Here is a 23,032-nt window from a genome sequence, read left to right as displayed (position 1 = left end):
CTCACAATCATTCAATGAAGTATTAAAATCTAATATGAGCTTACCTTAGAAATCTCAATTCAAAGATTAAAAATGTATGTTTGATCTTGCTAGGCGTACTCCACCCTGTAACTCTCCCCTTTCTGCTCTTGTCATGTCCCTTAATAGCATTCCGTGCAATTTCAGTTTTCTTAATTACCAACAATCCTATTCTAATAGTGAAAATTTAGTTGGACTTATTTAAGTATTCCAGTTTCGTGTTGGATACTATTCATTCTTTGTGCTCCTTCCCAGAGATTTTATTCTGAGCATTCCAGCTGTGGTCGCACACACAGAGTGACAGAGAGACCAGAAAGGGAAACAGAGATCAGAGACACTGCTTTATGTGCTTGCCTGAGTTAGACAGGACAATGTGCATAGCTCCACACCCCACACATCAAGAGTTGAGGCAGAGCCATAGTACTCCTGGGTATCATTGTCTTTGCCTGTACTTACTAGCTGCAGTCAGCCTGTCTTAATGCTATTTCTCTGCTGGTTGTACATTTATTGGTTCTCCAAAGGCCTAGATCCTCCTCTTACCTGATTGCTGGTGTAGAGAAATCACTTGAACTACTTTTCTTTGCCCAAAGCCTTGTCCACTTCCTTATGGCCTCATGAGGCTGGAAAACTTCTTCTAGTAGGAGATCCTTTTGGCAATAATTATTAAATATTAAGCCTCCTTAATAATTCAAGTTGTCCTTTAAACTCATAGAAAGGCACTTACTTATGCTGTGTTCGGTAAGGAAATATGGGCTCTTACCATGTCCAGTGGAGCTCTTGAAGTTCCCCGGTGAAGAACCCTGGTAGGACTGAGAAATAAACTAAGTCTACATATAGAAAGCTAAGGTCAGCTGTAGCCGTATTTCTTGAGGGGAGGAAAGGAACTACTGGGCCACATTTATTTGTACATTCAGCAGGTTGATGTTGCATGGCACCTCTCTACCTTGCAACCTACCTGCATGGTAGCCTAAGGGCTTGGTGTTCTCTGGACGGAAACAGCTTGTTCACCTGGTTTGCCTCGGGTACTCTTTGTTCCCCAGATAGCCTTGCTTCAGCCCTGCACATGTGATCCACCACCACCCCCGCCGCAGGCTCTAATTTTAGTGCTGCCTGCTCTCTTATGCCTGTCTCTATCTTAGCAGCAGGAGAGACTGAGTTATTTCTGTCACTCATTTCCCTTGGAAAAGCACTTTAAAAGACCTGAGGAAATGCATGTTTCAGGGATTGTTTATTGAAGGAATTGGGAGGAAAAGGTATAGAGTGGTTATTCAAAAAGAAAAATATTCTTATGATCAAATTTTCTCACTCATGCTTCACTTGTTATACCTCAATGTTCAAGTTCATCAAAAAGTTAACCTTCTTTTTTAACTAGATTCTTTTTCCTGATTCTGGAGCACTTAAAAATTATTCTCATTTTTATGTAGATCACTTCATTATTTGGGATAATCCTCAATCACTACTTTACATTCACTTTTGTACAATAGCTTTGTTTTGGAAATACATTTAAAAAAGGGACAAGTTATTCATGGAAATTTTTCTTCTGCAGTCATCGGCAAACATAAAATGTACTCAAACCTAAATCCTCATGCATTTAATATTGTCAGGGAAGATATGGGGATATATTCATCCAAAGAGAGAGATGGCTAGTGTTCTTTTAGGGCCATTTTGAGTTGCATAGTTGACATTTAAACATAAATAAAATATTCAAAGTAGCATGAAAGGTGCAAATTATGCTTGGTAATAGCTCCGGCATCAGATACATTAATATTCTCTGAAGTTATTATCCTATACACAATTATCTTGAGAATAGCAAAGAATGAGCTGTATGGTTACAAAAAATATAGACATCTTACAGTTGCTCCCTGTGAAGGCTCATAAAATGATTGCTCTCTATGTGAATGTTTTATTTGTTAAAACTATCTAATTAGAAGTACTTAGGAGTAGTATATTTTAAAAAGTTGCATCTACTGTGAGTATTGAATAAATCAGGCCAACAGTTAAGAAAAGAAAAAGTCTTCGAAAGTTTAAGTCAAAGTGAAGAAAAATGTAACACTGTTGTTTCTTCAGTACTTTCTGGACTCTTCAGATTGACACCTTATCATCACCACAGCTATTCCCAGAAGGAGCACGGCTGCTGTTCTCATTGTCACGGAGCAGAAAAGTGGCTTTCTGGCAGCAACACTAGCATTTCTGCCATCCCTTAACACCACATTTGATACAAATGGAACACAATACTCTATAACTTTCCAAAAATTAGCACCAGAGATGTGACACCACTTTAAATTATTGTCACCGAATTTTGTCATCTTCTGTTGAGAAAAGAAGAATGAGATGAAATTCTCTCCTGGTTACTCTACAGTTCATTGTCACAACTAGAAATTCTGGGGCTTTTTAACATCATGATTATGACCATGTATAAAGAAAAGGAAAACCTAAGGATAATAAAACACAGCCAGCTGAGTCTTATAACGGACAATATATAATCACTAGAATTTGTACACTGTATCACCATTATTAGTCAGATCTGTCTAGTTATGCCTAAAAGTCCAGTGTTGCAATCTTTGATAAATTAAATGCTATCATGACACTTTTTTTTATCAGTACCGGGGATCGAACTCACGACCACCTGCTTGCAAGGCATGTGCTTATGCCACTGAGCTAAATCCCCAGCCCTATTATAATACACGTTAATCTTTCTTTCATACACTATATAACTGATTACACAACACATTGTCCTACAATATCCCATCGCCTTAATAAACATGGTAAGTGAATTTTCCATTGGACAATGAGGACTTGAGACTCACAAGTGTTAGTCACCTTATTCTAGATTGTGTAGCTAGTAACTTCTAGGAAAGGAACTTAGAAACAGGTCCACTTCAATATCAGTTTCTCTGCTAGTCTTCCAATTGTCTTTCCAGTGTCTGAAGGGATCAGGTTTATGTGGTAGGAAGATACATCTCTCAAGGATCCAAGCAAACTCAGATATAAGACTCAGACTTTGAAAAATATATCAGAGTTTGTAGAAATGTTTGGGAACGCTTAAAACCATGTCTCCATTTTATGATGGAAGCATTCAGATGAACTACTCACTATCAAAAACAAAGACAACAACTGGATAGTAGACCTACTTTCATTGCTCAATGCCTAGAGAAGTAACTGAGATTTAAAGTCAGGTTTCCAATCTGTAGTTATCTCCTTGAGATCACCTCTTTGTTCCTGTCCTGTCATTGCTAGTATGACTTAGAGTAGGCCTCAGAAAAATCAAGAGGAAAAACATGTCTCACTTTTTTCCTTTGATTTAATGAGTAATTCCAGTTATGTACAGAATGTTCAGAATAGGTTTTCCACAGTTAGCAGTCTAACCTGAAAATCACTTGATTTACAATCCTAGGGGGACTGGGCACCATACTGATTAGCAAGGAGGCAAACAAAGGAATTAAGAAGTTCAACACAGAGAAAAAATGTTTTGCCCGGGAGTGTTACCAATGCCAGAAACAGGGGTGTGGCTTTGTATAAGTGAGCATTGAGCACCTATGTCTAAGGAGGGAATACTACCTTTGTGATCTCAAGAGTCCTTTGTTTTCTCTTTTATATTGTATAGCTAAATAGAAGATAAATTTTTAAGTTAATAATATATTAATACTAATGTCAGAAGCTGCGTTCTATTTAGCCATTTCCTTTCATCTCTGCAAATTTTAAACGTAATCTCCCAATGATGATGTAAAGACTTGCTCTTACTATAAAGCCATAGCACCTCTGAAGATAATTTGCCAGTAGTTCTGGATGCCACATCAGCACCAATACAAAGGGGAATTCTGCAATAATGGGATTCAGGGAGAGGGTCAATATTCGGAAGCTAAATGAATGCCCTCATCCACTTGGCTCAAGTTAGACGCAAGCCCAGCAGACAGAACAAGAACAAATGAACAAAGGGAATACATTCTGGGCAACTGATAACTAGGAAATGACAACAATGGGATCCAGGGTTAGTGTGTATAGCAGCTGGAGATGAGAAAGACCAATTAGCACTAAATTACCTACCTGTACACAAGGAATGCTAGAAGTCACTCGCGGCAGTTCAAACCATTGACTAATAAAGTGAGTCATTTCCTCTATTGGGAAGCTTTCATTCAGACACAGCTACGTCTCTGGGTAGTCAGGAAAGAGCACAAGGTTTGTGGAAATCTTAGTGTTATGGTGCTGGCTTTGGATTATAAAATGTATGCACAGTAAATATCTGACTGGCTGGTCTTGTACTTTTTAGATTGCAAATGGAGAGTCATTTTTAAAGCCCAGCTTCTTGAATCAAAGAGAACGTAAGTTTTTAATGATACCTTCTCTCAATGTGGGACCCAAAACTCATTGAACTGTAATCAGAGCACACGCTAAATATGCCATTTAGTGTATATGGAAGGTGCTGTCTGAGATAGGTCATAGCAACATGTATTTGATAATGATCTCTATTATATCAATGGTATTTTGACCCTGATAGTTAAAGGTTTAGTCCTTTATATAACTGAGAAAATAATCCTAAACATATGGATACGTGCCTGTTTTCACATCCAGAAAATAATTGACCACTTTCATTAGTGTCATACATACAATGTCTAAAATTTGCTAACAAAATATAAGACAAAGAACTGCAAAGTTAACAAGCTATTTCAAAATTAGAGTAACAGGCAATATCATATTCAGAAATTTCTCCAATTTGGAAATATTGGACAAGAAATTTAAAATAATTAAGATTAATACAGAAAAGACTATATTCTGGTGGAGAAGACACAGAATATGCAGGAGCAGATGGATTAAGTCATGTGAGGGAAGAAGTAAGAGCTGATTTGAACTTCTAAAAAAATATGCTGACAAAGATTTTTTAAAAATGTCCTCAAGAGACTCATAGACAGATATGACACAGACTTACATGGAAAAAGTACGGTTGTAGAAAGGTCAATGTAAATTCTCCAAACTGAAGAAAAAAAGAAGACAGAAGAGAAGAAGAAGAAGAAGAAGAAGAAGAAGAAGAAGAAGAAGAAGAAGAAGAAGAAGAAGAAGAAGAAGGGGAGAGAGAGAAATGGAAGAGAAAAGAAGAGAACAAAGTATTTCTTTAAAAAGCTAAGACAATAATAATAATAATAAGATAATATAATATCGTATATTATAATATAATAACATAATAATAATATAAAGTGGTATTTTGCACATATAATTAGAATCCCCAGAACAAACAAAGAAGGGGAAGAAATATTTAAAGTGGTAATGGCCAAGCATCTATCCAAAAATAATGAAAAATACTGCACTACCGATTTAATCTCAGACAATCCCAAACACACACACCTTCTTCAAACACTTAAAAAATAAAGATATCTTGAAGGAACCTAGAAAGGAAAAACAAACACATTACGTGCAGAAGAAAGCAATACAGTAAATATGGTATAAAACTATGCCATCAGGAAACCACTGGCATAGGATCTTCTAAATTATCAAAATATAAACAAATTTCAGCCCTAAATTTTATACCCAATTAACAATATCATTCAAACATAAAAATGTATTTTCAAAGAATAAAGAAGAAATTCATTGCCAGAGCACATTTCACAGTAAGAAATTTTATAGCAAGTTGTACAGACAGGAAACTTCTGAGACAGAAATTTGAATCTGTGCAAATGAAAATCTATGGAGGTGCTGTGGAATACATCATAACCCACAGAATCTCAAAAGGGAGATTGAAAAACTCTAATTTTAAAAGCAGACAAATATCTAAACAGGCACTTAAATGTGTGAATAGAAAATACATAAATACAATCAGTGCTCAAGAGTCAAATTACTGGATGTTGTAAATTAAAGCCACCGGAGTATAATACAACACATTTACTTAAATAGTTACAGAAAGAACAACAATATTAGGTGCTGATGAGAAACTAATTTAAACTCATACCACTAATGAGAATATTTTATACTTTGAAAATTAGATACTATTTTTAAGTTAAAATCACATATTTCATATGATCAAAAATGTTAATCTAAGGAAATGAAATACATGTTCACAAAAGATTCATGTATAAACATTTATACAATTTTTATTCATAAAAGTCTCAACTTTTTTCTCCATCAAATGAATTGTTAAACAATTTCTGATATATTTGTGAAAGAGATTCTTGCTGAAAATAAAAAGAATAGATACTGATATCTGCAACAAATAAACTTCAAAATTATGCAAAATGAAATAAGCAAAGCAGAACAGTTCACACTATATTTGCAAACATTATAAAAACATAAGAAAGAAAAACCTAATATATGATGAAGGAAAACATCAACAATTATCTGGTGTTGGAGGTAGGTATAGCAATTAGAAGCACAAAATAATTTTATAAAATGATGGAAATATTCTACATGTTGAGTGTGAGCTACTAGTTACACTGCTGTAAACTTGTTCAAACCCATCAAAACGCATGCTTCCTATAGTGCATTGTATTGTATTTAAATTGTTTCATACAATGATTTTAAGAAAATAATGCCAATTGAGGGAAAAGTGAACTTAATTGTCAATGTTGACCTGATAAAGAAGGTCTAGGAATCAGAAGATTGGATGGAAATCTGAACTTATGTAGGACAATTGTTGTATTAAGTGCATTTTAAAAATTGAAAAGTTATCAAATACTTTAAACCTTGATTTCTCTAAGGTCACACTGCAAGTAATTAATCAAGAACTTAGAAGTTCCTGAGAAAATTTACAAGGAAGAATTTGAGGACCTCTGAATATAAAAAACATAGTGTATGTTTTTGTATAACCTTGTCATATCTACTCAACAGAAATTAAAATTTGAAGTAAGTAAACATACTCAGGTATATATAACACTTCCCTGTTCTGATACTTGGTTCTGATACTTCTGGCTTTGGTGAGAAACTTACACTCATGAACCAGCTGCAGCCTGTTGCCTATTTGGGTCCCTAAGATGTTTCGGGAACACAGCCATGCCCTTTTGTTTCCACAGTGTCTATGTCTATTTTGTCTCACTGCAGTATAGTGGAATATTTGCTTCTGAAATATTGTGGTCTGTAAAGTCTACAGTGTTTATTGTATTGCCGTTTGTAGGAAGGTTATCAAATCCTTAATACAGGGGAAGAATTTTGTATGAATATTCTGCTATGGTGCAGATGTAATCACGACTTAAGAAATAATACTGTGTAGCAGTTGATGAAATGACCTCTGGAAACAACCTAGATTTGCTTTTTGACTTTATCTATACCAGATATGTGAATATGGACTGATTTCCTATGTCTTTCAGGTTCCCTGTCTTTACCTTGTGACTATAATAGAAATGTTATGAGGATTTACTGCATTAATACAAATCAGTTACATAGAAGAGTGGCTGACAGAGAATGACCCCAAACCAATAACTAATAGTGTTACCATTGCCACCACCAACACTCCATCATGGTTACATGTCTGACATTGTCATAGGACAAGTCAAATAAAGTTTCAGAATTAAAGTGTCAAACAGTATTGTGGTGAGAATTATGGAGAGAAGATAGACATGAAAATAATGTTTTAATTTTTTGAAAGATCATCTCAATTTGACATTGACCATGTTTTCCTACAATTAATGCCATATATGCCTTTTCTTTCCTATTCAACTTTGTGTTACTTGACGACTAGCAGTTTTTTATAGCATTAATTTTTGAGCAGGGCTGTCTGTATAGTACTTATTCAATATTTATTGGTTGATCTCCAAATGAGTGAATAATTAAAGTGTCACCATGAGAGCACACAACATTGGAAATGAAGCATCATTCATGTTTAACAGGAAGTGAATTGGAATAATGAGCTGCTTTTGATTAAGCACCTTTCTCAATTATTTAAATCCTTTGGGAGCATTGAATTTGGCCATGATATAAAAGGATTACTTCTGTTAGGGGCATGAATTAAGACACATTTGCTTGTGTTTAATTAGATGAGGATCTTTCAACAATAGCCATTTCACTGAATTCACATTACAACCCTTTTTAAAGAAGGAAATATTAAATACCTTTGTGCAAGGCTTTAAACAATGATCATCATACAGTAGAGCCAAAATTGTAAGATACTTTCTTACCTGGACTGTTTTTTGTTACTTTACAGAGTAAAATCAATATATTTCCAGAAGAAATTTTGAAACATTTAGCTAAAATTTTCTTAAATGATAAGAAAGATTCATAATTTTTTTGCTAGTGATATAAAATGGATATCTTTTTCATTTTCACTTTGGTAATTTATGATCAAAGTTCATGGAGGGGAAGTTTCCATAAAATATCCTGCATCAATAGAACCTAGTAATCAGTTGATTCATATTCCAATTCAAAGCAGGCTGCTCATCACATGAAATTAATCTTCCAGAGTGAAGATTCATCTCAGAATTGTTACTGATGTGGAAGCATAATGCTTCTTTCCTGTGTATTCCTGCATGAATAGTAAAAGCATATTCATATTGATTTGAAATTGTCAACACCATGGTAACATATGAGTGTTCACTACTTCCTAAAAAACAATTACACTTTGAAGCTTTGAAGTAATCTTTTGAAAAAACTGGAAGTCATTGAGGTGAACGTATCTTCAAGTTTATTGTTCTGCACTAATGAAGAAAGTAGGTGACCAATGCAGCTGGAAACAATATTCTGTATAGTAAAATTAGAGACATCTTCGATATTCTGATATTTGCCTACAGTGGACAAAAATGTAGCATCTATTTCTTAAGCAGAGTCTAAGAGAGCATAGAGGTGATTATTAGAAAGCTAGAATGGGAATAAGTTGACAGTGATGAGGATTTATTATCTGTAAGTACACCCCAAATATGTGTATATGAACATTAAACCAGAGAACTACTGGAAGAATTAAAACTATAAAAACTCATCACTGCTTATAAATGAGGAGAAAATTAACAAGCTAATTTTTAAAAATATGTTGGTTAGAGCCTATTGGTCATGGGCATGGATATACTTTATATTTTTATTTTATAAGAAAACATGGAAAATATTCATTTCATTGTTTTAATAGGAAAAATGGCATTCATAAATCACTGTCATATTAATTAGAATAAAGGATTGAGGGAACAGTCATTAATGTATTTGCTTACAGAATTGTAAGCTGTAAGTCGATCTTACATTTTTTAAAATGTTGTCTTCATGCCAATTTAGAAAAATAAATATCCTCAAACACAAAGTCTGTTTGCATGTGACTAGGAGAGTATGTGTGCCTGTATACATCATGTACTTTAAAAGTATTAGGTTCTGTAAGCTCTACAATATACAGTGGACATCTGAAATTCAAAGGGGCTACATTCCTAGAGCAATTGCAAATTGTGAAAAACAGTGAACTTCAAATATGGTCAGGAAAGTTCTATACAGTTCTATTTTAATAGTTTAAACTCTAAAGATGCTATGACCCCCCACACACAACTATGTAACTTAATTTAATAAAATACTGTATTAATAAAGCTTTAGATGGTGAGGAACATTTTGGCATCATTTAGGGCTCTTAGGGCTTTACGAAGAACAAAGCTAAGATCACTGGCGTCAGCTACAGCGAGATACAGCAACCTGTTATGATGTGGGGAAACTAGTGCAACTGCCAGAGATGGTTACAGGGCAGCAGCCAATTAGCAGCAAGGAGGACTCAGCAACACTCTCGGATTGGCCACTTGGAAACTTCCTCCTAAAAAGCAATTGCTAAAAATAATTGCGGTGTCTATGAAATTGCGAGGGTTTCCTCAGACAATTATTAGCTAAGTTCTAAGGAAAACTGCGAATGACTGAAGTCTCGACCTCTGAATCACAGCTTTGTGGAGTACACTGTAATTTTAGGTTTTCATTGAATTTATGTTGAATGTTACAATCCCTTCAGATATCCCAGGTCTAGCAACAATTCTGTGTACTTGACAATTGTTCTAACTTTCAATATGTCCATGTCTTAAATTCTTCGTTGAAAACAACCTCTAGATTTCCACATTCTCTATTTCCTTACAGCAGTCCTTACGCTTCCTGTTGTTCAAATCTCTGAACCTCTTTTCGACACTCTTGATTTCTGTCCCTTTACATCCCTTTATCACATTTCTGCTCTTCCATCTCGAGTTCCCAGCTGTCCTAGATCATTAGGAAATTGCTTGTCAGACTCGAGGAAAACTTGCTATTTCCTTAACAATCTTTAAACTGATCTCCACTTATTACATGTTTAGGAAGTCTTTACATTTTTTTAAACAATTATGACAATAGACAATTTCATAGTGCCCACCACATGCTGTGTTAACTCCTTTAATCTTCATAGAAATATACATGAAAAGCAGAAGAAATTTAAAGAAAAAAGTTTAGCTTACAAATGCTGGAAAAAAAAGTATTTGTGAATTTAATGTTACTTTTTGAGCTACTTCTTCAAAGAAATTCCTCTTTCTACAATCTATTATTTTCTCCCTTTTACCCCACTTTATAGAATTTTTTAAGTATACCATTCCTGAGCGTCTTCCTTAACTTAATATTCAGACAGACTCATTCTGACATTCTTTCCTTTTCTTTACTGCATTAATATTGTTTTATTTCTTTTCTTATTTTCATGCCATTTAAACACCTTCCATTTTTCCTTCTTTTACAACCTGAATTCATTTAAGCTTTTAACGTTTATTTTCTAAGTCATAGGACTGAAGTGCTGTGTCTTGTGAATCTGTCTCATGTCCTCACCCCAACTGAGTCAGTCACGCATCACGACAGAAAGTTGAGAGTGACCTCAGACTTTATATGTGAGTATAGGAAAATATACAAATAGAGTGATTCTCAGGAGTCAAAGTTACTGAGTGGTGTAAATTAAAGCCACTGTGGTATAATACTACACATTTATTTATTTAAATGATTACAAATAAAAAGAATGAAAATATCAAGTGGTGGTGAGAAACTGATTTAAACTCATACAACTAATGAGAATTTTTTATACTTTAAAAACTGAGTATAACTTTTAAATTGTAATTCATACATTTCATATGATCAAAAATGTTAACCTAAGAGCATGAAATATTTGTTCACATAAAAATTTATACATAAATATCTGTGCCATTTTTATTCATAAAAGTCCCAAACTGGCAGTAATCGTTTTTACCATCAAGTGAACTGTTAAACAATTTCTGATACATTTGTAAAAGACACCCTTACTCAAAATAAATAGATATTGATAAATGCAACAAAATGAACTTCCAAATTATGCAAAATGAAAGAAGCAAAACAGAAGAGTTCATGCTGTGTGTGTATGTGAATATTAAAAATGGTATTGGGCAAAAAATCTAATACACAATGAAGAGACACATCAATAATGCCTGGCACTGGAGGATAGCGATAGTTTAGAAGGACAAAATAACTTTTTAAGGTGATTGAAATATTCTATATGTTGAATGAGATATGCATTCTTCACACCCATACTATTGAGTTTTCACTAAAAGACACTGAAAATAAGTAGACTCTTTGATGTCATATTTAAAGAAATTATATACAGTTTAGGATATGAGACAAAGGTGTGGACATCTACAAGAGATAATCAAGAGTTTCTTCTTGGGACACCTCGCTATGATTTTCATTTGATTGCTTGTATTTATTGCATTTTCATAATGTGTGAAGTGGTAGCTTCTGTTAGTTCTATCTAGGATAATTTAGCAAGTGTTCAGTAGCTGGATAGGACTGCGTGGGCCAGTGCCTGCTCCCTATCCTGGGACCGACTTTTTAAAGGATTGGATAATCTACTTGACATCTGGGGCAGCGAGCAAGGAAATTGCTGCTATTCTAGAATTGGTTTGACTTCTGAAAAGTGTCCCAGCAAAAGTACCTGAGAGTTTTCCTAGGTTCAAAAGTAAGTGATGTATTGAAGAAAGACCAGTTTTAGTATTCTAAGAAAATTGTTTGAAGAGAAATGGAAATGTAAGAAGGAAGAGAGTGAAGCTATTAGAAGGAAGGATACAAGGAAAGTGCACCCACAAGCTTCAACAAGTTCAGGAAAATATCACCAGTGGGTTTTCCTAGAAACCCTTCTAAAGTGTTCAAGAGAGGAAATATCAGATTAAAATACACATTAGACCCAAAACCCACATATCTATACTAGAAATTTATCAATCTAGGTAAGAACAGTCTTGCACATCTAACTCCTTCTCAGTGTTTTGAGCCAGTTTGAGATCACAATTCACAAGTTTAGAGTGAAAAAGAAAGTCGGGTCACACCTTTCCCTCCCACATCAGGTGGCAGCCAGGGAATGAGAGAAGCAGTAGGGCATAGTGATCACTGTGTCAAGCCAGCATTTTCATTATCACTGGGATGGCATATTGTGGGCAGCTACTTTGAGCTATGTGGAGTAAACACAGACTCACAATGGATTGGTTTAGAATTCTTCAGCTTTTATCATGGACTGAGTTATTAAATATATCTTTAACTTTAGATATTTTCAGCTTCTGATAAGTCTATCAAGTTACAACCCCATAGTAAATTGAGGAGCTTTTGTGAGAATTTCTTCTCTATCACTTGACATTGATTAGAAAAGTCAAAGTTTCCAAATAAACTGGTACCAAAAGAGGAGAGATGTGGCTGAGGAAAGCAGGGGCAAAGGAGAGATGGGGAAAGGTTGATCAGTGGGTACTTGAGTTACAATATGAGACAAGACGTGAGTAGGAGCTGTATAGGATGGTACAGAACAGGGGGATGAAACAACAATTGTACATTGTGAAAAAGAGAAAGGATTTTTAGTGCTTTTGTAGTATGCTAGTTTGCATATTGCACAGTGTATTTAAACTTCACATGCTGTCTCATAAGTATATATGATTTTATGTCCTCTGTAACAGTTAAAACTAATTTAACAGAAAATCAATAGTTTCTTTTGTAAATAAAGGCTATCAGTTTTTATTTAAGATACTAGTAACCTATAAACAATTTATTTTCAATTTAATATACTTATCCTAGATACTAAATTTAATTTATTTAACTGTTTAATCCATGTGACTAAGACATGTTTTTGTGAAAATAAACCTTCAGTTTATTTGGAAAGGATTTTTTTTGTCATTTCTTCACCTTGAGACCAATATCACTAACCAAGAAAACAGTAAACACCAATTGCAACCTTATGTTTTGTAAGGAGCATGGTGTTGACATGAATGATTATTAAGAACTGATCATTAGAACCAGTCAGCTTCAAGAAAGGCAGCTGAGCTGGTTAGAGAGGAGATGAATATGTAAAACAAACCAGCACTGTAACTTGAGAACCAGTGAAAGGGTTGTCATGAATGATTGGCACGATTCAATCTTGCTCTTGATTCATTCTGGACCCATTTTCCTTGCAATATGGATGTCAGATCTCAAAACTTCTAATTCTACTCACCAGTGACATATTAGTCTAAGTGACCGTTTGCTTTCCCTAAGTTACAGTTCCTTACCTATTACCAGAAGCTGCTATCTTCCATTTTCTTTCTTGTGTGTCATTTTTGTTGGATGAATTCTTCATGAAAAAGACATTGTGTGGCATAATGCATATAATAAAGAGAACTATTCTAAATTATTCCTACTTTTTTCATCTTTACTTTAATCATTTTCATTTCCACTCCTTGAATTTCTGTCATATCAATACATGTATGCCAGGCTGGTTCCTTCCATATACATGTCAGCTATTTGCTGAATAAGGGTTGGGGTAGTGAGGAGGAAAGGCATTTGGGGACAACACAATTTTAACACGTCACTGTTCCTCAGAACGCTAAGTGGTTTATGTATGCTATCCTCCAAAACACGGCCTCCAGGCCAGCTGTGGTGGCACATGTCTGTGATCCCAGGAGAGAGAGGCTAGGGAATCCCAAGGTGGAATTTAGTGATTTAACAAATCTGTCTCAAAATTTTAAAATGAAATAAAAGGGCAAGGTTTGTATCTCAGAATGAAGGCCTTGGAATCAACCCCTTTTCCATAAAATACAACACAACACATCACAACAAAACAGAACACATGGCCTGTCACAGTTATGTTCATTTGGTTGATAGAAGCTAAAGCCTCTTTCTTCCTTCACTCAGGGAGTTTTAAATTGCAATATTTGTTTTTCTTCATTGGGATATCTTTTCTAAGAGCCTAATTTAAATGATAATAAGTGATGCTTGTTAGAATTTCCCCTTCAGATCTAATTGCTCTACATTTATAACCTGGGGAACAGAAGTAACACCCAAATTTCTCATATGACCACCGACCTCTATGTTAGACAGCACGTTAGATGTGCCCTTTAAGAACACAGTACTGTATACACCACCAGGGACCTATCAGTGTCCCTTCATCTTCCATTGTCTAAGGAGATGCAGGTCAGCTCCAGATCAAGTTTCTCCCCTTTTTTTTCCTTTTCAATTTCAGAATAGTTGACAGATTTTCATTATAAAGTATGCATTGAGTTTTCCACTCTTTTTCTGTTTCATTAAACAGGGCATATTTCACCTACTTTTTGTTTCTTTTGTTATATTTTATGGGTTTTTATGGAAATAAAATTGTCAAGCTTAAAGTTTCATTCATAATTATTTGCTAATATCAGTTACTAAGAATCATTTTTATGAAAATGACCTTCAGCTAATCTAGTTCTGAACACATAAAACTATTTGATATTATTTCTTTTATCTTCTTGGACTAAATTACAGACTTGTTTTTAATCTTAATTCATAAATATTCTCATCTTCCATGTGACTTTGTATTTCACTGGTAACATGAAAAAATATCTCAATTAAAACACTACCTTGGGAATTACACTTAAAATTTGGCTTTAATTGCCCATTTTTCCTTTTTTAAACATAATTCTTTGAAAATGCATTTACATGGCTTTTTAGCCATGTAAATGGCTAATGACTCATGATCTATAGCTACTTCATGCAAGAAAATGTACAGTCCAGGTTTATAAATATTCAAGACAGTAATAATTGAAAGAACTATAGAGAATTCCTTATATCATATTAGTGGTCAGTGGTTTATTTTACATAATGCTGTAATGAAGTTCCTTGTAGTAGACAATAGAGAAAAAGTATTTTCCTTTGTATAAATATGAAATGAATCCTATTTCATTTTTGCACATTTATATGAGCTTCATATTCCCAGGATTTATGCTGAGAAAAATGATATGTTCTATTTTTTCAAAATAAGAGTTACGTAAATACACTCATGCATTGTATAACAACCTTTTGGTTAACGAATGTACACCTTTATTTAAAATTGCTGTGTAACATGACCTGCATCTTCATGCATTTCATCTTTGTCATTTTTCCTAATTTCATCAGAGGTCTAGTAGAGTGGCTGACCTGTGTATGCCATGTAGGTTTGCACATGTTATGTATGTATGACGAATTCTAAAGACAAGCCTTATAATATATCTTCATCATTAAGCAACACTTGATCATATTTTAAATCTCTATTTTAAACATTTGACAAAGCCATTACTTCTTACCATTTTCCACATCAGCATTTCCTATATCAGCAATTTCTAAATTTAGATTATCAATAAAATGACTTGACATTAAAATTAGATGATACATATTAGATCTTTTCTAGTATGGTGTATTATTTTTTATATAGAGTAATATTTTCCTCAAATGGTTTCCAATAAAAATAAATTACTGAATTACAAAAATAATTTCATTATGCATAGTTCCAGTAGATGGATTCTACAGTTATGACAGGCTCCTATATAATGTTTGTTTAATGATGGCGTTGCTGGGGCTGACATCCACTAGAATACTGTGACTAACGAGATTTCATTCTCCCTCCCACAAAAGTGATGGTGTGTGCTCGTTCTATGCTTACAGGCTCGGTCCTGCTAACAGCTCAGCTTCCTCCCTTTACAAGGACCACCCCATCCCAGATTACTCACATGCCGGCTTGGTCTGTCTGTTGCTATGGTTTCCCAGCAGTCATGGGCTATGCCTGCAGCTTGAAATTATGCTCCAGCATGACCTTATAGAATTTCATTTTCTAACTGTGATTTCAGTTGTTCTCAGTTTTATATAAAGCACATATTTAGCAACACTTTATAATTCATTTTTATGCTGAGTTTATGTGACCACAGCAGTACCAAACCCACTGCAGATATTCGCTTGGCTCAGGACTTGTGGAGCCTTGTGTTGTTAATGACAGGCCTTGACTTGTACCAGTCCTGCTGTTCATGGATTTGATCTAATGGTGTGATTCCTAAATCTGCTTTAATTCCATCATGAATCACACATACTATTTACTTAAAATGAGTTTCAGTGATGATACAGCTCTTCATTTCATTGCAGGGCTCACCTTTTATTCACTGTGAAAGGGTGGAAGAACTGCCATGTACAGTGGCATCTGTGAAAATCTCAACCCCACGGTCAGATTGCATCCTACCACCATTCTGTGGGCTATTAGCTTAGCGAGGAGCATTTTGCTCAGTTGGTGTCATATTTTGTTAGCTAGTCTTTCTGGAAGCATGCTGGCAGGCTTTAGTTTGTTTCTTTGTTTCCTTGGCAGCATGTGTTTTAATGATATTTCACCAAAATAGTAACATTCAACAATCAGTCTTTCCTTTGCCATATCCAATAAGGATGTCAATGCTCTTTTGCTATGTGTCACTTACTTATGTAAACTTCGACTTATTACCATTTTCAACATTATTGAATAATACTACACATCATTTTGAGTATGATTTTTGACATAGGAGTCTAAAGGGACATCATGGTTTTTTTAAAAATAAAATAATTCAATTATTTTGGATGGATTCTATTCTTTACATGAAATAAATTTTTACATAACACTTTTGTCAATGACAGAATATAAAAATGAAACAAGGAAATACAGAAAATGAATTCAGACTGAACAATGGCATGATAAGTCGGTATATAATAGTTAAATAAATGAAGTTATACACCTGCATACTTTGCACATATACATTCACATTAAAACTTAAATACAATCTGGGAAGATATTTCTCTTTCTTTCTAATACTTCTGTCTCCAAGTCATATTCAATACCATGAATATTTTATAATTAAATTTACAAGACTGGTTTTGAGAAACAAGATTATAATTCTTGTATTCTTTAATTTACCCATGACTAGAAAGTATAACTTCACAACTGACTAATCAATACCTTAAACAAATGGCATAGCAACTCTGAGCTAGGTTCATTCTACAGAACTAGTTAAAAAAGAAGTTAGCAAATATTAACCTAAAGCATATTAGCTGTTTATATAATATAAAGTTTATTTTAAATCTAAATATATTCTCTATCATGACACCATAAATCAAAGGTTCTGTCAAAGTCCTTTTGTTAATCTCAGCAAAGAGATTCCCTGGATCACTGAAAAGATTGTTATTAATATTGTCAACATTATTGATTTGCAACAACTAGATTGTTACTTCCACTCAATGCTAGTTAAAAGAAATTATATTTAATAGAATATGTAGTCTATAAGAATACATTAATGCTCTTAGAGTTTTAAACCATTTTTCCACAAGCAATATTCTTTACACTACAACCTTGATAGTTGAATTAGCTCAGTATATCACTAACTAAATGATCTGTACAAAAGGACAGTACAGAATTTCTTTCAAGTAGAGGATATGGTTAATGTTCTATTTCTCCTACTACTGTGTAGTTACTGGAAAGTTTTAAAAAAATGAAGTAAAGATGGTCTTGAATGTGATGCAGATTTTCACCCTGACTTCACATAGAGATTTAAGAATGTTCAACTAGAAAGGGCAATAATCAAATTATCACTTTAAAAAACTTTTATTTTTCATTAGTGCATCTTTGTAATATGTAATGATTATATTCCCCATAGACAGTTGGTCACAATTCACATCTTACTGATCCCATGCCACTTTCCTCCCTCCCCTACTATTCCACTCCTTTCCTTTTGTGAAACATCTACCTCTCTGTTTCCTATGATCTACTTTTTTATTTTGTTCTTTTTATATTTTGGATTTCTCATATAAGAAAAGTCATGTGATATTTAAACAACACATCTCAGCGTCTAAGCTGTAAATGATAAATTCTTGTCAATAAAATTGCTTCTGATGTGCAGCAATTTATGTAATATGCACTCACAGCTTTTGTTATTCTGAGTCTATGCAATCAATATCATAAAATTTTGAGTAGGGGGCTAAATTGTGATTTTTTAAATCCTTCCACTTGTTTCCTCTGCTGCCTCAAATGTATCATGTCAATTTTTAGATTTTCTGTTTCTTACATGTAAAATGAAAAGGCATTTTATGAGAATATAGTAAGGAAAGTTTAACACAAAGATAAACTGTTAATAACACAAATGTTCATTGTTAATTTCTTGTATAGCTTTATCACATAACTTTCTGATTGTGGCATGGAATCTAAACTTGAAATTATTTTCAGCAATATTAAAGGCCATACTTACTTCCCCCAATATATTATTGTGGTCACTACAAGACAATGTATGAGATTGAGATCAGTAAATATAAATTTTTTTCAAAGAAACATTTTTTTTCAGAAACTATTGGCATTTGTATTTTCTACTATTATATATCCAGATTTTGAACATAACAATAATTTTTAAACATCTTCCTTTTAATTTAAATATATGCATCACAATAATTCACCACCTTTGTAAAATAAATTATAAATAAACTACAAAAAGTAACATATTATAAAGAATTTAAACTGATAAAAGCTCAAATTTCATACTAATTTCAGTGCTATATTTATACTTGGAACTTTGGGAAAAATTATTGAATTACTTTGCCTCTCAATTTGCTAATACATAACAAGGCAATTACATCTACTTTTGCAAGTTATTCTGTGTGAGTTACATGACATATTGCATATAAGTTGCCTTCTTTACTACATAGTATTTAAATATATAATAAATAACATCATTACAAGATACCATTCTCTATGGAAGATTTAAAACAAATTAATTAATTAATATATTTATTTCTTTGTTTAGCATTTTAATATTACTTTTATCTATAAATAAAATCATGAAATTTTTCTTTTGAAGATTGTAAGTAATCAATCCAAATTTTCTCTTCATGTAATGCAGCTACTCAATCTTCTGATTTACAATTTTATGTACCATGGGCTTAAATAAGAGTTTCAAGGCATTTTTTACTTTCTGTATATGCTTTTAATTGCTAATGTCATATCCAAAACATTTTTCCTAGCCTTGAAGAACTATGAATATACATTTCAGATCTTTTGTCTCTCCTTTTGAACAATATCTTTCCATTAATAGAATTCCTTTTCCAACTTCCATTTTTATCTTTGCAATTAGAAGATGACAGCTTCTAGTTAAGCTTCAGTATCACTGAAATGCCCTGTCTGCTATCCCTCAAATTGATGAGAACCATCCCACGCATCTAACACCTATGTTTTTAAACTGAACACATAGATACCAGATTATTCTTAATGAGCCTTATTTGCCTAGCTTTAAGTTCATTACTCTAGCTTATTTTGACATATTATTATGATACTGTCATGTAATATTTGAAAATCCTTGCTGTGTAACAGTGATCTAATTGTTACTGTAGTGCTGTGTGTGTGTGTGTGTGTGTGTGTGTGTGTGTGTGTGTGTAACTCTGGTTTTCTATAAAGTTAAATAGAATAAGGCAAACTACAAACTTGCAAAGTAACCCTAGAGCAAATTCCTTAAACTGACAAAATTTCATTAATCAGTACTCATTTTTTTTGAGAACTGCTCAAATAACCATGAATTTACCTGCCTAAAATACAGTGGAAAGCTATCACTCCACCTTATTCATTATACTATTAAAAAATTTTGCTATGTAAATAAAAATGTTATATAGAAGTCATTTCTACATTAATAGAAAGACCTAACCAGGAGATAAAAATTCAATAGAATATTATATGATTTTTTAGAGTATAATTAGTCAAAAACTTTATCAAATTCAATAATCATTTGCAAAATTGTTACTATGAAATGTGGTAGTTTGATATGATAGACTTTGAATTCTTCTATTATAAACTCATTTCCATTATTTTCTTTTAATCAATTTATTTTCCTTGCCCTCAATATAATACATATCATATTATTGTTCACATAAATTATATATGCATATATAAACAAGTTTTCTTTATTAAATGTATGTGGTGGGGAATTAGATAGGTAATATGTATTATAATACATAAAGAAATCTTGGAAGTAGAATTCAAAAGGAAAATAATAGTTTAGTGTAACAAAGAATAGTAGAGGTAGTTTTAAATAGATAAATAGCAATAACTAATGAAATAGTATTTTGAAATAAAAATGACTAGTTAAACTAAGAAGCAGGGAAAGAATAACTCAGGAAGACAGAATAAGCAAAAACCCTAGACAGAAAATAGTTATCTTCCTGAGTGGGAGAGAAGGCAAAATGACTGAAATGTGATGTAGGGAGGAGGGGTCATGAGAAGTAGGACTGAAAGCTTTGGTAAGGAGCTCAGAGCTTACAGAGAAAGTTGGGACTCCACTGCTGGACTCGGACACTCTGCTGAGCAGTGACAAAATCAAAATTGGGTGAATGATAGGGTTAAACAAATAGTCTCAAATTGTTATGTTTACCTATTGGATTGGTCACTTCCCCTTCACTGGAAGAAATGTTCAAACCCACAATTTGAAAGGAGAGAGGCTGATTTTGCTTCAAGGTTCCAGGCAAAATGGCCTGGTAGGACGATACAACAGAGGAAATCTTCTCCACACACGGCAGCCAGGAAGCAGAGAGGATGAGATAGGGACCAGATCACTTCCAGTCATGCTCCCAGTGATCCCTCCTATAAACAGGTCCCACCGCCTGGCTGCACATTCAGATATGACTCATCCAGGGATGACACCACTGGTGAACATAGCCTGAAGGATAAATCATCTGCTTGAACATCTGAGTTTTGGGGCACACATCTCAGATCTAAACCATAATACTTGGGATTCCAACAAAATAACCACATGAAGACTTCTAGTAGAATATATCAACCTAGATCAAACAGAAGGTTAGATCTAACAGGAGGTTAGATCTAACAGAAGGCATGGTTGTAAAAATTCAATAATCATCAGAATAAGGACACCAGTTAAAACCAAGGATGAGTAGTGAAGAAAAGGAGTGTTAAAATTCATCCCTAAAGTGCTCCAAATATTTAGATTGTGTGTAGAAGTAACATGACTGGGAAAGGAGTCTAAAAGCTGTAGTCGGTAAGTTGTTCTGCTGCCTAAAAAAAATCAGAAAGAATTTTTCAAGAAAGGGAGAGTAGTTGTGCATATCCTCTACAATACAGAGTTTTATGTATTCCATGTGAGTCTCCATCTGCATGCCGTCCCCTGTTTTAAAATTTCTACTTTATTATTCAGATTTTCTATGCTTTGCCCTGGAAATACACACATATATACCCGTATGTTGTATGTGCAATTATGTTTGTGTTCTACTGCATTCTTAACTGAAAACTATTTAAAGGGAGGCATTCTTGTCATTCATCTTTATAAGCTCACTACAGAATAAGAAAAATACTAAGTACCCAGAAATATTTGTGGAATTACATTATATTACTGTATTTTAATAAGAAACTTTGTCTTAGCTCTGGGATACAAATGTGACTACATTAAATTAAAACCATCAGCAGATTCCAATGCTTAGTGGGCATTTCACTCTCTGCACCCAAAAAACACATATTGTTGGTTTGAGCACATGCTATTTCATTTATTTTTGTCTCTAAAGTTTCTTCTTTGACTTTCTGTGAATGTCCCTTGAAACTATAGGGTGAAATTACAAATGCTGATCACAGAACAGAAAAATTTCCAAAAGCTATGCCTACTTGCTACCCCAGCTACTGATCAGAAGCTGACGCCTACACCTGCACTGCTAAAATTGCTTTACTCATCTTTGTTTGTGTCACCCAAGTCAGCATGCATTTAAACCATCAGAGAAAGTTTCCTCATGAAGGATTGAAAGTTGCAGACTGTGCCGGAGATTGTTTTAGTGAAAGGTTTCTCTGTTCATTTTCACGTAGGCAAAAGTCACATGTAAGTTCCTCAGCAAAGTCGTGTTATTATTAATTCCTAGATATTTGTTTGTTCATGATATTGAAATATTTACTGAAATAATTTAAGTGATAATGAGTTCTATTCTGTGAGCCAAATAATATAATAAGTATGCAATGTGTGTGAAAAAACACTTAAAGAAAGTAAAATGGGAGTGGATCTTTGAAATTAAGAAGCATAATCAAAGAATTAATTTAAACTGGTTTTTGTTACAAATATTAATGCATTTCAATCTCATTTTCTGGATATCATTATCATAAAACTACAGAATATCATCAATAAGATGAATCTTGCTGGTCACTAAGCCAAACTTCTACAGCATGCAGAAATGCAATCTGCAAGAACTCCAGATAGAGATTATTCAGATTCTATGAAAAAATGTAACATACAGGACATCATGTCCTTTCTGGGACCACTCATTAAAAATACATTTACCTGTATCAAAGTTAATATTGTTTCTTTCTCTTGTGCTATATTCAGCCTCTTTGAGAAAAAAAGTATATTCCCTTATTTTTACTGCAGTGCTCAGCACACTCTCTGGCACAATGGAAATATTTATCACTGTTTCTGTGTCTTTGGCTTGTTTTGTTCTCCTTTGCTTTCTTATAATAAGGACACGAGTAGTTGAAGAGAAAATTACACATCCCCTGTATATTTCATTTGTCATGGTTCCAAAGACCAAGAAGGATTGATTTTTCATTTCTCCATGGTAACTATGCTTTGCTTTGTACTCTAAATATGAAGTGGTTAGACTTTTTAGTCCATTGAGATATATAGGTTGCTTTATTATTTTTAATTCACTATCAATCTAAGGTCTCCCATTTGGCATTTGGAGGATAGTGAAGTTGGACCTATTTCTCATTTTAGAATCTCCTTTTCCTTGAAGTTGTAACATAAGCAGAGCCTTCAGGAAAAGGTAGCAAGTTTATATCTGGCCTTCTGTAAGGTAAGGCTTCCCACATGAGGACTCCAGGACCTGCCTTTAGAAA

The sequence above is a fragment of the Cavia porcellus genome, unplaced genomic scaffold, assembly GCF_034190915.1.
Source record: "Cavia porcellus strain 051 isolate PalLab524CR breed Dunkin Hartley unplaced genomic scaffold, mCavPor4.1 scaffold_10, whole genome shotgun sequence".
NCBI classification, from domain to species: Eukaryota; Metazoa; Chordata; class Mammalia; order Rodentia; family Caviidae; genus Cavia; species Cavia porcellus.
This window is presented reverse-complemented; position numbering follows the sequence as displayed.